Source organism: Enhydra lutris, unplaced genomic scaffold, assembly GCF_002288905.1.
Source record: "Enhydra lutris kenyoni isolate GAN:26980312 unplaced genomic scaffold, ASM228890v2 scaffoldscaffold39, whole genome shotgun sequence".
NCBI lineage: Eukaryota > Metazoa > Chordata > Mammalia > Carnivora > Mustelidae > Enhydra > Enhydra lutris.
Window position 1 is genome coordinate 11,334,227 of NW_019154123.1, and position 16,760 is coordinate 11,350,986.

Genomic DNA, 16,760 nt, shown 5'->3' on the forward strand with positions numbered 1-16,760 from the left:
ATGAGCAAATTCTAAGTAAAAATGTAAATTGAAGCTTGAATCTAACTACTTTTATAAGGTGCTTTTCCTCATCTAGGCCAAAATCTTCATGAAAAGTAATCATAAGTGGGGCACCTGAGTAGCTCAGTTGGTTAAGCATTTGCCTTCGACTCATGTCTGGGTCCCAGGGCCCTGGGATTGAGTCCTGTGTCAGGCTCCCATGTCAGTGGGGAGCCTGCTTCTCCCTCTGCCTCTGCCCTCCAGTCGTGCTCATTCTCTCTCTCTCTCACTCTATCTTAAATAAATAAATAAAATCTTAAGAAAGAAATCATAAGTATAGTATGTGTTCATTGTAGAAAAATTAGAAAATGGGGAAAATGACAGTTATAGTTCCCAAAGCCTAAACCACTATGATCACGTAGATTAGTTCCATTCTCTTGAATGGTATATGATTTCTGTCTCTCTCTGGACATAGATAAATGATGTGCCTATGTGTATGTATAAATATATACTGTGTATACATATATGTATGTGTTCATATAATATTAAATATCATTTAATATATTATGAACACTTCTCCGTATCAGTAAAATTGCAGAGTGTGATATTCAGTGACTATATAGCATTCTATTCTGAGATTATCCCTAAATTTATTTAAACATTTAGGTTTTCTTTGACACATATACACACATATGTACATGTAGCAATAATTTGCAGTGAACCACCCTTCTGAGAAATTTTGAGTGCATCTCCTATTTTCTTTGAAGAGTTGTAACCTCCATTGCAGTCTGTATCTTACAGTTTGCCCTACAGAATTCATTTTACCTGTCTTCCTAAGAAGAACCCCAGTATTATAGCTGGGCATTATTACCAGTGTTGGAGACTACATTTCCTATCCTCCCAAATCGTTAGGTGTGGCCAAAGGACAAAGCTCTGGTTTATAAACTGTAGGCTGAAATTACACGGGAGAGTTAGAAGGGAGCAGGGTAGGCCTTTTCCTCCCCCTTTGTTTTTCTGCTGCCTGCAATGTACATGTATTAGCAAGAGTGCCCATAGTCTTCTTGGAGTGTGAGGCAACTTGGGGTAGAAACAGTATGTAGTAGAGCAGAAAGGTGGAAGGAACTTAGGTCCTCAATATTTGGAGCTGCCACATCAGCTTTTGATTGTCTATTTCTGGACATTTACATGGGGAGAATTCTATCCCTTTTTTTTCCCTCTTGTTTAAATCATTATATTATTATAACTTAATATTTTTTGGCTTGGGAAGGATATGACCTAATCCCATCTGATAAAGGATATGATTGTTTAATACTGTATGTAGTAATGTAATAGGTTAACTATAAGGAAACATGCACTATGTCATGGTAGATTCTGGATCTATGTTGCAAACAAAAATCTGCTTTAAGACTGGAGAGAGATTAATTGGTACTGAAAGGAAAGTACTTAAAATGATACATAATTTCTGGATGTTTTTGTTAGCTATATTGCTGAATTTTGTTCCTAAGTGCTTTTAATAATTATCACAAATATTATTTCAGAAAACACTTTGTAGCTTTTGCGCAAAAGCAAACAAAACCCGTCCCCAAACCCCCAAATCAAAACAACCCACAAAACTAACCACAAACCATTGAGGGTTATATATTGTATCTGAATAATCCCTTCAAAAATTCCCTATGAATTTTTAATATTAAATATCTTGGGTAGTCACTTTGACAAAGTCAGTTCATAAATGTAACCTTTAATATTCTCTTAGTAACTTTATTGGAAGAATTTTGACAAATGAAAAAAACATTTTTGTTACTGTAAACTTTTTTTAGTATTCTAAGAAAGTTGTTCATAACTTTAGTGAAAGAGTAAAGGATACACATTTTGAAAATTAAACTTTTTTTTGAGCAGTGTTAGGTTTACAGAAAAATTAAGTAGAAAGTGCAGAGTTCCCACATGCGCCTTTCACGGATACACAATTTTTTCCCCCAGGGTATTCCACTGCCCGTAATGTTATACATATAACAAGAGACTTTACAAAAGTACAAAAATTTGTACTATTTTATAAAAAGAAAACCATACACACCTAAAAATCCTTTTACTCTAACCTAAGAAACCTAACTTAAGAAAACCTAAGGTTTTCCCATCCTCAGCTCTATTAACATTTGAAGACAGATAATTCTTTTTGGGGGTCTCTTCTGTGCATTATAGATGTTTATTTAGCAGCATCCCTGGTCTCCACCCACCAGATGCCAATAATATTATCTGCTTATGACAACCGAAAATGTATGCAAGCATTGTCAAATGTCTCTTGGGAGGCAAATTGTTCCCCAATTAAGAACCATTGCTCTAACCAATTTATAATATTTTAGGATTTGCTGTATTTCTTAGGTTGAGTTCAGAATTAAGGGGTCTGTAATTCAAGGAACCTTCACACAGAAGTTGTGAATCTTCCCTTACACTTGGGGACCATAGACAGTCTTCTTTTCAAATGTACTATATTGTTTGAATTTATCTGTAATGTGTCAAAAAACCCATTTTAGAGTTTCTTATTTCCTTGTGGAAGGTTTTCATAGTTTGGGATCTACTATTTATGGATTTCAGGAGTACTGTACTGTGGGTAGATACAAACTTTAAATGTCCAGCAATTTATGAGGTCAGTTGTGTTTGACTCTTTGCGGTGCTCTAATTAGATTGTCATTATATTCAAATTGTAACAGTTAAGTGATCTCATGTATTCTATCAAGGACTTTGAGCTTCTCAAATAGAGGATAGCGTTAGATGTCAGCCAATCATTTTGTCCTTCAGAGTTTTTTCCTTTATATCTGAAATCCTGCCAATTGTAACAGCTTGTGTGTCAGTTCCAATAGAGGAAGCTAGCCTCTGTTAGCTTGTACTTAGTCTACTAAAGACTTCTTAAAAACTTTATGTAGTTTACAAATAATGATGTCCACTTCCCATTGGTACCTTGTGCAATTATAAAACCTTGTTCGCTAGTGATGAAATCTCATCTGTAATAATTAAGAATATTCTTATTGTTCTATCTCTGCAGAAAATTTCTAAAGACTTGGTGAAGATAAGAAAACTATCAGAAAGGCAGTGGCACCATTATCCTGTAAGTATCGCTTTGAAAAAGAAGTTTAAGAATATTTTAAGTGCACCTGGGTGGCTCAGTGGGTTAAGCCCCTGCCTTGGCTCAGGTTATGATCTCAGTGTCCCAGGATCGAGGCCTGCATTGTGCTCTCTGCTCAACAGGGAGCCTGCTTCCCCTCTCTGTCTCTGCCTGCCTCTCTGCCTACTTGTGGCCTCTGTCTCTGTCAAATAAATAAATAAAATCTTAAAAAAAAAAAAAAGAATATTTTAACTATCCAGTTGTTTGGGGGAAAATATGTTAGGTAAAGATAATATATGTAAAATATAGAGCAGGATATATTATAATCATATTAATAATTTATAAAAACTAATCCAATGCAGTCCTTTAAAAATTGAGAATGTGTTCTTATGTATTGAGATGAGGATTTTGCCAATAGCACTGAAAAATATTTCTAATTCTAACAAGGATTGATCTAGTTTATGTACATTTGCTTATTTAAAACTATCAGAATCCAGAAAATCATTGTAGTTTTGTAGGCTTGTGATTTGTTTGGGTGACTTATTGTTTAGGTTATTTTGCAGAATTATTTATTTGCTGATTTATTTATGTATTTCATTATTTATTTATTTGATTATTTAGTAAATTATTTATCTGATGAATTATTAATACATCTTCATGACATGCTTTAAATTATTTATAACTTAATTTTGAGTTTATTGCTTTTAGAGCCTGCATTGTTACTGACTAGTTTTGATTTTTTTCTTCGTGGTTCTTTAAAATTAAAGTATTAGCTCTAAGGCAAAAACGTATTCATTGCAGTGCCCATGGATTTTTTTCTTTTATTTTCTGTAGTAATTTATGGTAGAAATGAAATTTCAGTTATGCTTTGTTTAGTTCTAAATTTACCTGTTTAAGGTTACTGATGATAGAATGTTTATGTGCCGTGTGTATACTCAGTGTAGAGTCACAAATTAATGGTATGGCGTATAGTGTGTAACTGAGATTGAACATGTAAACCTCAGTCCACATTATCCTTTGTATCTCTAAAGGGCAGGTCTGCATTTCTTACTTGCTTTAGAATAACTGATAGAGTCTTATTACTTTATTTTAGAGGCAAATCTATTTTACTATTGGGATATTTTCAAGAAAGTTCAGAGAAATGAAGTCAAACTTAGATTTGGATCCCTGAGATATAAATTTGACTGATGTAGCCTTTATTTTTTAAAATTCTCATTATATGTGTATTTGGCAAATAGCATGATGTTGATATACCTTTTTATATCAGTCATAGTGACATACTTATTATCATATCATATCCCTTATGGGAAGTTTTATACAACTTTATTTTAATGAACTAAAATAGACAAGGACTTTTATAAATGAAAGCTATAATTTCTCTGACTTTAGCTCATAATTCTCTTATGTAAAGTTTCTATTTTTAACCAAATAAAGTATTTCTTCTTTCGTCTGATTCTGTTTCATAAGGTAGTGCAGTTATTAGTGCTCTGTCATTGAATGGGTTTAATGAATAGATTAAGTAGTTGTTTGGATAAAAGAATGTCATATGCACAACTTAGTCTTCTGTGTTTGCTTGCAGTGAATTACTGTGTACTTTACAGTTTTAATATTTCAGAGAGAGGCAGCATTGTACAATTCAAGTTAGATGCTGTTTTTAAATTTAATTTGATTGATTTAATTTATTTTTAAATTTTTCTTTTTTTGAGAGAGGGAGCATGAGCAGGGGACAGATGTGTAGTAAGAAAGGCAGAGGGAAAAGGAGAGAGACTCTTAAGCAGTCTCCTCATCCAGAATGGACACTGATGCGAGGCTTGATTTCACGACCCTCAGATGATGGCCTGGGCTGAAATCAGGAGTTGGATGCTTAACTGACTGAGCCAGAAGGCACCCAGGATGCTTTTGAAATATGGTAAAAATGGCTTCTGTAGACAGGTTTTACTGTGGAATGTAAATTATGCATACACACACACACACACACACACACACACACACACACACACATTTCTTATTTTGAAATATTGAATATATGAATGTTTAATTGGAATATTGTTTTAGTGTCTTCATATGTTTGCCTTAAAGGAAGTGGTTTCATTTGATTTACATACATGGATTTAAAAATGTGTGTATTATACATATCTGTGATTTCTGTTTTGGAGATGAACAACGACAAATAGTGTCAGATATGGAATTTTATTTCAGAATGTGCTTCTATATGCCAATGTGGACTTCTTTTGAAGAAAAAGCTGCCTCTTCTCCAGTATTGAATAAGATCTTACTATGTTAGTTGTCACAGTAATATACCCAGCCACACTATTAATATGCATTTGTGGGGTATTAGCTGTGTTATCCAAGTGGTCTTCATTGGAAGATAAATATAATGTGCATGCACACACATATGCACACATATGGAAAATTTTCTCCTGACATTAAAACAGTTTTTTGGGACTTGTTTTTGGAAGGAGACATCAGTGGAGAGTTTCATAATAATAGCTAGCATTTACTGAGCACTTATTATGTGCAAGTACAGGGCTTATATGTTTTACATGAATTTTTTTTCTTCATAGTGAGATTAATACAGCTATTGTCTTTATTTTATGAATGAGGAAACAGAAACTCGGAGATGTTAAGTAACTTGCTCATGCCACATACATGGCAGTAAGTGATGGCGCTGAGATTAGGACTCACTGAGTGACTCTCGGGTCTTTCTTAGCCCATTACAGTTTTGCATGTATAGTTGGTATTCATCAGTATTGGGTGTTTTTTTTTGTTTTGTTTTGTTTTGTTTTTTGTTTTTTTGTTTTTGAGAATGTAGTTCTTTATTTCTGATAGGTTTAACTTGCCAAGTATAGTCACTTTGTGTTATACTTGGTCATCTTTTCTAAACAGTAGGCAGTACTTGAGCTTCTTGAATTTTCTGATTTGATTATTCTTGTAATCCCATGTAGTGGATCAGAATACATAAAAAGAATCTGTGCCTCAGGGAGTTGTATGGTTTGCCTGGTGGGTGTCCACCACTCAGATCTTTGGACTCTTAAGTCCAAGGCCATTTCCAGGGCTCTGTTAGGTCAAGTCTGATTTCCTTATGAAAATAATGGTATTAGCAGGATTAAATACATATTGTTAAAAGAATGATTAAGAGTCTGATGCATGGGCTTTTATAGAAATGGCCACAAATGTACCATTAAATTAACTCTAAATATAGAGTTTAATATACAGTTAACTATTTTAACATGTGTGTAAAAAGGATGAGAAAATAGCCAATTGTAATTTTAAACACTTAAATGTAATTATTTAAAAGATTCTATAGAGCCTCTGGGCATAAGGAAAAATGTTGTGAATTTGGTTTGAGGCTAAGAGAATGGGATCTTTCTATTCTGTTTGCTACCTGAAGACAAAGAAAGTCCTTTATTATCCTGGGTCTGAAGCACATGAAAGACATCAGAAAACAGATGAGCTAGGGTTAGTAGAGTTTGGGTGATGTTGGTGTGAGTGCCATAGGTAGCTGCATTTGTATGAACAACAGGGTATACTGTATGGATCAAAGTTTTTAAGTTAGAGTTTCTAAGTAAATAAGTAATTACATCATAAAATCCTCAAAATCTGTGTTTTAGGTAATATGAAATGCTGTAATAGCTAGGATGACCATATAATTTGTCTTCTAATTCAGGACACACTATTACTAGTGTGATAGTAATATCTCACATGCCTGTTGAGTAATTCCTAATACCCTTATATAACATGTACTTAAGAGGAATGTTCATTCATGTACAGTATCTGTAAAAATCTTGATTTTGAGATAAAACTGACTTCTTTTTCAGCATTTATATGTTTTTGTTAGGCAACAAAGACTGTTTGTGGCTATGACTTACCAACTGTGACTGATGTTTCACAGCTTTTGGAGGCTATTTCCAAGAGGAAAGTAAAGAGGTTTTACTATGGGTTTGGCAAAGTTGCTCTGGGTATAATAGAGTGTTCTAAAACTTCTCTTCATATCATACATTACAGGATTGTCTGTGCTCATTTTGCCTTCTAAATCTTTTAATTGGTGGTATATTTAATGTTGTACTAAAAGCTAATCCTATTTGTTCTGCCTTCCAAATTTATAATTTTATGTTGGATGATCCAGTGTTTTCTCCTGCCTCAAAAAAACCATGTTACATGTCATATGTATTGGTATGTTGGCAGTTTTGCCGAAATTTGTTTTAAAAACAACTGTTTTTCCTTGGTGAAATTTTGTATAGGAAAATAGGAATCTCTAGAAAAGGTTTTTGTTGTTCTTGTTTTTGTAGTTTTCTTTTTAATTCCCTAACACATATTTATCTATAATGATATTGCATTATTAAAGTCATAGTTAGATTATTAAAGTTCCAGTTTATTTGCCTCCAGAGCATAGATGATTTAAGTTGAACCAGGTAATCACACTGCCATATTTGTGTTTGACTGCCCAGTAAAAAGAAAAAATTCTTGTGCAGTAATTCTTATTCATATGTATATATAAAATATCAGAACTCTTTTGTTCAGAAAGGCCTATTATGCCTGGTAACAAAGAAAGAGCTTCCTTACATTCTGCCTTGAGTTTGTCACAGTATAAAGTACTTCATAAAATACTGCTGTAGTTGTAAGAGTAGTAATATAACTTATGTGTTGGCTCTGAGAGTGGCTCCTTTATAATTATGACAAGTGAAAGTACAGCCAAAGGTCACATTAAACACAAATTTCTTTCACACCCCGTCCATTTTGTGGATAGCATGTGAAGTACTGTGGGTCCCTGCACTGATATTTTAGGAGAACAACCCAAGGTTGTTCCTGTGGAAATGTTTCAAATACCTTTCTCCCTAACCTCCCATGCAATTGCTAAATTTGGCATGAATGTATATTTGAATCCTGGACTAATTAAATAGAACCTTATTAAATTTAGAGTTTGCAAATAAAAAAGGGGACTCATACAGTAAGGATTTCTTGGGGCACTAAATAATAGTGACATATGAGTCTTTAATAATACTGAGTATTGTAATGCAGTATCTTAGTGTTGATGTTGCTCAGTGAAACAGGGAACACCAAACAACATAGCAGCAACAAAAACAAAGTAAAATCCACACCAGTGAAATTATGTAAGCATGGCATGCCTATGCATATACAACTTATTGATTATATATTCTATTTTTGACTTTGATTTGACTAAGAGTTGGAATATTAAAAAGATTATATATAGGAAAGCTGTCAAAATTATATAAAGAGGATATACGTACGATCTAGAGTGGTTATCAAATCTCTTTAAGTCATTCTCTTTATACCATATCAAAAAATATAGGCCACAGAAAGGATGTTTGGAAGAGGATAAAATTGGCAAGTTAGTTTTTTTTGTATAATTTGTAAGCGTTTTATGTTTTTGAAACACTTTTTTTCTATTGTTTTTTTCACCGTAGTACGCTCTTTCTATAAGACTTCTAGAGTAATGATTTCTAAATAAAAGTGTGCTGCCTCAAAAGGGGAATTTTGGAAATTATGCTTTTGTTTGTCACAATATTGTGGGAGTGTTTTTGGCATTTAATGTATGTAGCTCAGGGTTGCTACGTATCCTACAATGCATGGGGGCAGTCTCAGACTCCAAAAGATGGTCCTGAGTACCATGCACCTTCTCAATATCTGCTTGCTTAAAATTCTCTTAAAAGATAAAGTGGTAGTATTTTCATGTTTGATAATGCTGACAACGTTTTGTAAGATGTTACATGAAGAATCTTACACTTGAGGGGAAGTTTGTGTGGAGGGGAAGCTTAAGGAGAGTAAAGAAATCCTCTCAAAATTCTGTGTAATTTACTTCACACATTCTTTCCACATCCTGATTTATATATAGCATTTCTAACTAGAAATTTAGGTGAAAAGCTTTCATTTCAGTAATGCAGTTTACTGAAGGCTCAGGGATACTGATTGCAAATATATAACAAGGTATTTAAGACTTTTGTAACAACAAACTGAATTTTAAATTAATGGAACTCATTGAATTTTATTAGTTAATGAGGATTGTTTAAAGGTATTTTATAATTGCAATCCTAAATATTAAAATTTCATTTTTTAGAATAATGATAGTAAATGTGTTGCTAAAATTAGATTTTAAAATTACGTATTTTTATGTTGCCTCGTGTTCAGTATTATCTGATACCATTCCAGGGGTTTATTATATAACTTCTCTGTAACTTCTTATAGTACATTTCTTTACACACTCTATATACTCTTTTCTATTTTAGGAAAATATAGTCTTTATTGTATTTTAAGTACTAGAGATTTAATGTATACATGCCTTGATAATGTGGTGGTATGGTGGTATTACTGGGATATATTGTAATCATACTGTACCATGTCTTAGCACAGGTAATTGTTTGACACCACACTTAAAGATAAAACCCAGGTCAATTGCACTAACGTCATATTTCATAATTTTTTCCATTTGAACAGTATGTAATTTGTCTTGGCATTTTAATCTTTATTTCAGTTAAGCTTCTTTCTATCTTTATCTTCACATTAAATGAATTTTTGTCTGTAATCACTTAACACTAATTTTTATTTTACAGTGCTCTGTACTGCTCCTTTTTAAATTTCTTGTACTTCTTATGGAGAATGATTTATTCTGTCTCTTAGATCTAAATTTATATATATATATATATATATATATATATGGCTGCAGATATGTGACTTTTTTATTCTCCCTTCTTAACTAGCTATGCTTAAGCATTTATTTAATGGAGTGAGTATTTTGATATAAATTACTTTAATTTTTCATTAATATTATGATTAGGGAATTAATATTGGTTTTTATAAAAATATTCTGTGTGTAGTTAGATTTTATTATCTCTGAACTTCATTTCACGATAGTACAGAGAACAAAAGGGGCATTGGATCTAGTGGATTGAGAACCATTGTTGTAGAAATGTGTGCTTATTCCTCATAGCTCTTCCAACTACCAGATTAAATTGGAGCGTCTATCAAAACTAACAATTCATGTAGAATTAAATGCTTCAGCATTAAACACCCTTCTAGTTAGGAATATGGGGACTAACTCTGATTTCTTTGATATATTTGTAAGTGAAAATTAACTGCATAAGAAGTATATGTAATAATGAAGTTGAAAAAAGATTTTATTTTGTCCATAAGATACCCAGATAGAGTGGGCATAGCTTTTCACTTGAAATTTGAAAAATAACTAATGTTAATTAATCAGTTTGGGGGGATTCTGAAACTGATGAGTGATATAATCATTTAGAACCATCTTGAAATGTTATTTATATCTCAAAATCATTCTCTCTCTTCATAGAAACTATACTGTTACATTTTGCTATTGGTTTCTTAAGTGAAACCTAATTATAAAATAATCCAGTTAAACCCTTTTATGAGTGAAAATGTATATGTATGCATGCATTTTTTGTAAGATACATGGTTTTGTTTATCTTCAAAGTGATACTATTTATAACACATATGAGCATAACTTTAGAGATGGATGTGTAACAGTTTGGCAGTCGTTTACTGGTTTAATGTGGGGACTCATCTGAAGACTAACCGGCATTATCATGGGGTTTCTCTCCAGCCTCACAGGCATCTTTGCTTGGCAAAGAATACTTGCTTCTGATTGCTTCCTCTAGTATTGTTTACTCTGGTTACTGTTTTTTTGTTTTGTTTTGTTTTGTTTTTGTTTTTTTTTTAGCTGATACTGCCATGTTCATTCATGCTATGAGGTACTGACATGATCTAGAAGGTCAAGGATTTGATACCCATTGAGGTCGGGTAGCTTTGCTTTGGTCCTTATCTGTGATTGCAACTTGTTTTCTTCTTTCTGGCTTCACTTCCTTACTATATGCACATACATCTTAGGAAGGCTTAAAATACCCTTATTTTACTCTCAGACTTGATTAATAGTTTGGTTGGGTATAGATTTTTAGGTTGTAGGTAATTTTCTTTGAGAATTTTGAAGGCTTTGTTTCACAGCATTCAGTGTTGCTTCCAAGAACTCCAGGTCTTTCTTCCCCCTACCGCATTGTTTTCTGCTGTGCATGACCTCTTTTTATTATTCTGAAAGCTTTTAGAATCTTTACCTCTGAGTTTTTGTCATAGTGTGTCTTGGAATGGATTTTATTCATTGTTTACACTGGAACTTGAGATGACCCTTTCATTCTGGAAGCAAGTGTTTTTCAGTTTGGGGAAGTTATCTTGAGTTAATTCATCCTCCAGTTTGTTCTTTTCTAGTTCTCTTATTTGGAGATTTGTCACCAGGTTAGTAGTGGTGGCATGTGTGAGGCTGAATGTTACTGGACTGTAGACAAAATGGTTTACTTCTCCTCACTATCTTTTTTTCTTTTCTTTTTTTCCTTTTTAAAAATTTATTTATTTGAGAGAGAGAGAGAGAGAGAGAGAGAGAGTGTGTGTGTGTGTGTGGTGTGTGTGTGTGTGTGTGTATGTGGTGCATGGGGTGGGGAACAGAGGGAGAGGGAGAGAGAGAATCCCAAGCAGACTCCCCACTGAACGTGGAGCTCCATATATCATGACCTGAGCTGAAATGAAGAGTCAATTGTTTAACCAACTGAGCCACCCAGGTGCCCCTCCTCACAGTCTTTTATGATAAGTTCTTGGACAAGTTACTCCTCTTGATATGCTATTTTGCAAAAGTTTGAGATCTCTTTGGGGTTTGGGAGGGAGAGAAAATTGGCTCATCTGCTTTTTGAATCAATCTTTTTATGTGCTGTTCGTTCCTTTCTTCTTTTCCTGGCTAACTTATCCTGCAAGATGCTGCTCTCAAAAGTTTTCTGACTTTTCAGTGCTATCGCCTCACCTTCCACAAATCTTTGTAGAGCACTTACTGTACCGTGTTGTAATTATTAGTTTATTGCTTATATTTGTAATAAAAACAGTAGTCCTAGTTCTACCAATATTTCAGTACGAAAATAGTATTTCTTAAATGAATGAAAACACGAACAAAATATAAGAAATGAGATAATAGACAGCAACAGTACAGTTTTGTCACAAGAATTGTAGTTATTTCTTATTTTAATTCTATTTGATTATTAATGTTTGATAAATAAAAAAATAGAAATGGAGACTTCTAGTGAACTATTAACACTGTTAGTGTCCTCTGGTAATCAAATTAATGCTTTATATTGAGGCTAAAGTACAAAGTAGTCATGAGAGTTTCGTGTAAGGGAATATCTTTTTTAAGGCATTTGATTAGGAATTAAGCTATAGGATATTAAAAAAAACAACTAGTGAAGAGTTGTATATAAGGGGAGTACAACAAAATCATAGGAAAGAGACAAAAATGGAGAAACATTCTTGTCTTTTTGGTTAACATAGCATTCCAATAACTCCAAATAATAAAATTAGAAATTCGAAGAAAACAAGATATATTTGTTTTGTGAAAACTTGCCATATCCATAGACAAAAGGAAAACATCTGAATTAGCTCTTGATTTTGTTAAAAAGATCTTCTCACTCTCTTAAATTCCAAGTTTCACCATCAGAATTACCTGTTATCTTTTTCTGGAATATTTTTCTTTGATCAAAATTTTGTTTTATTTTAACTTTAATGGTAGGATATAAAGTTATAATTTAAACTATTTGACTCATGACTCCTATTTTTGTACAAGTTAAAATACATCAATCAGGGGTATCTCAGGGGTGGCTCATTCAGTTAAGCATCTTGATTTCAGCTCAGGTCATGATCTTAGGGTCCTGGAATTGAGCCCTGCTCAGTGGGGAGTCTGCTTGTCTTCTCCCTCTGACCCCCACCTCCTCGCCGAACCACATGTGAGCATGTGTTCTTTCTTTCTCTCAAATAAATAAATAGATAAATCTTTAAAAAGGAAAGTAAATCAATCAGGAAATGTGTACTGAGTACATAGAAGTCCCTGGTTGGTATGAAGGCAAGTTGAAGAGGTATTCACTTTTGAGAAGGTAAGCTTTCTTAAGATGTTTACATGTAAGGAGTGGCAGGTACAGGAAGTTCAGTAGGATGAGAAATGTTTCAGAATTCTATATGGCTACCCAGATGGGATTTAGAGAAATTTAACTATTTTTAATAGAATGTTGACATATTATCATTATATCTTAGGCATGTTGTATTTTTTTTTTAAAGACTTTATTTATTTATTTGACACAGAAAGACAGTGAGAGAGAGGAAATGTAAATGGGGTGTGGGAGAGGGAGACAGAGAAGCAGGCTTCCTGCTGAGCAGGGAGCTGGATGTGGAGCTTGATCCCAGGACTCTGGAATCATGACCTGAGCCAAAGGCAGACGCTTAACAACTGAGCCATGCAGGTACCCTGGCATATTGTATATAAAAGCAGTAAGGATTAATAATTTGATGAAGTTACTTAACTAATTTTTAATATTTATCTCTTATTTTAGTCCATTGACCTGGTATCTTCAGGGCCTAGTCATTGTTCTCCATGAGTTTGTCAGCTAATTAGAAATGTTCTTAAAATTACATAGAATTGTTCTTGGGATATTGTATTTTTAACCCATTTGTTCATATACATATGTTCTATAGGATATATATTATACTATTACTATTATTAAATAATATCTATATTATGCTGTTTTCATATTCATGTACTATTATAAGGTTTTTATAAAATCATTCAAGTCTCAGAAATTAGGATTACACCAGAAATGGTAAGTAGTGATTTTTTTGCTGTAGATAATCTTTTGCTTCATGAAGCCTGGTTTGACTTGTTTTGTGTCCATGTATTTTTATTTAAATTCAGTATTCATGGTTCTTCAAAAATCATTTCAGAATAAAGTTAGATATTTTTTCATTCAAGTTCACTAATTTTTTTTATCTTGTAATTCATTTGCAGTTTTATGAATTTTTTTCCTCAGATGTGCCAGTTACACACATACACTGTCTCTACTACCAATCTACAGTTTCTTCCATCTCCTTTTCTTATCTTTTATTTTGTATCCCACTTTACATGGTAGACGACACAGAATGCAGTACATACAAAAAACGTTATGAAAACTCAAATGCAGAAAGATCTTATGGAGGAAAAAAATGTAATTATATTATTGTGTAAACTTTACAGTGGTGTCTAGCAAGCTAGAATTGCTTAACAGATGTGATTGCTTCATTGTTTCAAATTTATGCCAATCAGAGTTGATAGGATTTGATCACACTGTAGTGGATTTATGAGATAAATTACAATATTGCATGACATACTTCAGATAGAAAACATCAATATAAGTTGAATATGATTTCTTATGTAAGGTAACAAGCCAGTAATTGTTTAAATCAGATGGTTTCTACTTTGAGAGAATATTTATTAGTTTTTGTGAAAATTAACAGTAACTTTGATATTTTCTTCATGGCGACAAAAATGTGTATTAAACTTTTGGTGTACCAATGTGACTATAAATGAGAGGCATCTTTTTTCTATTTAGTTATAGATGACCTGTCAAATTTCCAAAAGGCTTATAAAGAAATGGGGCTTGACTTAAAAGAAATTGGACTGCACACATCCTAACACAAGATAAAAAGCTTGTCATTGTGGTACTGACTTCTTTAGAGTAAGGTTTCATTAGATAAGTCTAAAGGCTTACTAGGAATCAATCAGTCAACTCCCTCCCTTCTTTCCTTCCTGCCCTCCTTCCTTCCTTCCAGGTAGAAGTTTAATACCTCACATAAACAAAGAAAGTGAAAAAGAACATATTCACTAATGAAGTGAACATTTCCCCCATGGAAGTTAGAGCCAAGGAATGGGAATCAAGTTCTCAATCAAGCTTGTTAGTTCTAACAATAAATGATAGAACCAGTTATTTAAAAACCCCTGCTAAGATGTTTCTAACTTTATTTAGGGAGTCTACCTGGTGCAATCCCTCAGTTCAATTTTGAAATAAAAGCATGGAGTCTCTTGAGAACTTGATTTGAAAATGTTACTGAGTCAAATCATTTGTGAAAAGAGGGTGGAATATTTAGTTTCTTAAACGGGAACTTTAAAAGTTTTAGGATATGGGGACTAGGCAAACCAGTGATTTTTAAGAAGATAGATTCTCATGTTTCAGGTGAGGATTTTGTAAAATCTTTCTAATTTTTTTTGAAGAAAATTATTTACGTCATGGATTAGATTTTAAAAACTTAAGAAATATTCCAAATATTTACAGAAGTACAGAGGATAAATAGAACAGGTAACCTTGTATTTACCATGCAGAATTAGTATGTTAACAGTTGCTATGTATATATTTTAACCCACTGAGGTACCCAGGTGCACCACTATGTATATATTTTAAAAGTATTTTTTTTTTAAGATTTTTATTTATTTATTTGACAGTCAAGAGATCACAAGCAGGCAGAGAGGCAGGCAGAGAGAGAAGGAGGGGAAGCAGGCTCTCCGCTGAGCAGAGAGCCCGATGCAGGGCTTGGTCTCAGGACCCTGAGCCGAAGGCAGAGGCTTTAACCCATTGAGCCACCCAGGCGCCCCTTAAAAGTATTTTAAAATCCTTTCTTTCACAGAGAGTACCTCCATCTTGAAATTGGTTTATATCTTGCCTGTCCAGGTTTTTAGATTAGTACATTTATGTGTTCATCATCATTGTTTTTACTAAATTAGAATATTTATGTAGCTTGCTTTTTTTTTTTTTATAAGATTTTATTTATTTATTTGACAGACAGAGATCACAAGTAGTCAGAGAAGCAGGCAGAGAGAGAAGGGGAAGTAGGCTCCCTGCTGAGCAGAGAGCCAGATGCGGGACTCTATCCCAGGACCCTGGGATCATGACCCGAGCTGAAGGCAGAGGCTTTAACCCATTGAGCCACCCAGGTGCCCCTGTGTAGTTTGCTTTTTTAAAAATCCTTTTAACCCAACATTGTTTCTGAGCTGTTCCTTCTATTATTACATCTACTTTGTTAATTTTAACTGTTCTCCAAAACTTCCTGATAGGACGTCAGTACTAGTGTTTGTGTATCTGTTTCCCATTTGATGGACATGTAAGGGTCAGGATACTTTGCACAGACTTTTTCCACAGATATTCATGCGGCTCTGCAGGGTCAGTGTTTTCAGCACTTGGGACAAGTTGCTGTCAACTTCTAGAACATTGTCTCCAGGTTCTGGTATTAGGCAGACCGTTTCGTGCTATTAGAGCTGTGCATTGCTTCGTGCTTTCTTGCTGAAGTTTCTCTACGGCTAAAAGCCAATTGCAAAGAAGCCTGCCTATAATCTTGTTATGCTGCTCTTTTTAGAAAACATTCTTTTATCCTTTCTCCACTCTGTATATAAAAACATGAAATAGCTCTTTTTGTGTTTGTTTGAAAAAGATGCCCTTTGCTATATTTTCCACTTTTGTTTTATTTTAACCTGTGGGAGGTTGGAATCTGTTTTGGGGGGTTTATTTTTCCATTGCAACAGGTGCACGAGGTCTGTGCATAAATAAAACATGGTTTTGCTTAATATGAACAATATGATTTTGTGCCCAGGTATATAACTGTTCCAGTTACTTACTGGAAATATTGAAAATGATGAACTTTTATTTTTGAATATTTTGGAAATTTTTTTAGAGATTATTTGAAAATTTTATCTAAATTACATTATTTGGGCTCAAATTTATATTTTAGTTTTCATTGGCCAGGCTTTATTTTAATGTGTTTTAAATTTTGGTAGACGTCATGTATTTAAAAGTAACTTAAACATATATTAAACACTTAAGATTTG

General features: G+C 33.5%; 1 protein-coding gene across 1 annotated transcript in view; it reads left to right on the forward strand.

Moving 5' to 3' along the window:
• The window catches only part of LOC111154984 (TBC1 domain family member 5), a 544,655-nt gene that overhangs the window by 47,842 nt on the left and 480,053 nt on the right, over positions 1-16,760 (forward strand). The window contains exon 2 of the mRNA XM_022514953.1: positions 3,017-3,079. The gene's annotated coding sequence lies outside the window, so the exon portion shown is untranslated. The remainder of the gene's footprint in view (positions 1-3,016; positions 3,080-16,760) is intronic.